Consider the following 1439-nt stretch of genomic DNA (forward strand, 5'->3'; position numbering starts at 1 on the left):
ATATGTGTGTGCCATTTCACTTGTGCATTCATTAGCTGATGGATTCCTAAGCTGGCTCAATGATCTTAGTGGTTGTTAATAGTGCTACATACATTGGGGTGTANAGCTCTCTCTGGTATGCTAATTTAATTTTCTTTCAACGTATACAGACACGAGATACATGGGCCATGTAGCATATCTGTTTCTATAAAAAAGTTCTTTATGATAGCTGTACTAATTTACGTTCCTTCCAAGAATATCTACAAATTTGTTTTACTCTGTATCATTGTTAATATTAATTTTCTAAAGTAAAAATAGCCACTTGGGGTGAATTGTTAACTCATTTAACTTACTGACACACTCTCTAATAGCTAAAGATATTAAAGACTTTTTCATTTGCTTGTTAGCCCCTTCTATTTCTTTTGTTGAGAGTTATTGAGATTGTTTGCCCATTTTTAAGAATCAGTTTATTACATTTTTTGAGTAACATATATTCTGGATATCAACTCCATCTAAAATGCATGTTTATGAAGCGTTTTCTCCCATTCTTTTGGTCCTTTCTGTATTCTGTTGAGGTTTTTCCTTTAATCAGTAGAATCTTTTTATTTTGATTCAATATCATTTGCTTATTTTTTCATTTATTTTTTTTAATTTTTGTTTTGGCTTAGAGATACCTTACCAAAAGTCCTTACCCATTTCAGCGACCTGGAGCATTCCTGTTTTCTTGTGATGGTTTCAAGTCTTAGATTTACGTGTTTTGCTCATTCTTTCNTTTCGATTTGTTTTGGCACCAAGTTTCTCTGTGTAGCCCTGGCTGTCCTGAAACTCATTCTGTAAACCAGGCTGGCCTTGAACTCAGAGATCNGCCTGCCTCTGCCTCCCGAGTGCTGGGATTAAAGGTGTGTGCCACCACTGCTAGGCTATGTAATATTTTGTAAGTGCTGAGAGATGACTCTAGTTTCTTTCTTCTGCATGTGGATATTGGGTTTTCCCAGCACCATTTGTTGAAAAGACTGACCTCTGTACTACATAATGTAGGTGTGTTATTGTACTTGTAAACTTTCTATTCTCTTCAACTGATCTGTAAGTTCTTTAATGGTAGTAATGTCCTGTTTTACATTCTGAATCTATGTAATATGCTTATTTGTTCGTTGACACAGTCTAGTATATCCCAAGGTTTCCTTAAACTCTGTGTAGCTGAGAAGGGTCTTGAAGTTTATCTTAATTCTAGGTATTACAGGCATGTATCATCACCAATACCCAGCTGTTTGTGTGGTTGGGAGGCCAAGTCTAGCAATTATCTTGTGCTTACATTGAACTCACTATGTGGGCCAGATTTGTCTTAAACTTGCTATCNTCCTGCCTCAGCTTCCAAAAAGCTAGGATGCTAGGTGTTTGCCATCATCTCAGGCGTATAATATATCTTGAATTCAGGTACTGTGATACCAAAACTGGTTACT

General features: G+C 36.2%; 1 protein-coding gene across 1 annotated transcript in view; it reads left to right on the top strand.

Annotated features, from left to right (window-relative positions):
* Window positions 1–1439, top strand: part of Acot9 (acyl-CoA thioesterase 9) — a 15884-nt gene that overhangs the window by 5098 nt on the left and 9347 nt on the right. The gene's annotated exons all lie outside the window — the stretch shown is intronic.

Source organism: Mus pahari, chromosome X, assembly GCF_900095145.1.
Source record: "Mus pahari chromosome X, PAHARI_EIJ_v1.1, whole genome shotgun sequence".
Taxonomy (NCBI): Eukaryota; Metazoa; Chordata; class Mammalia; order Rodentia; family Muridae; genus Mus; species Mus pahari.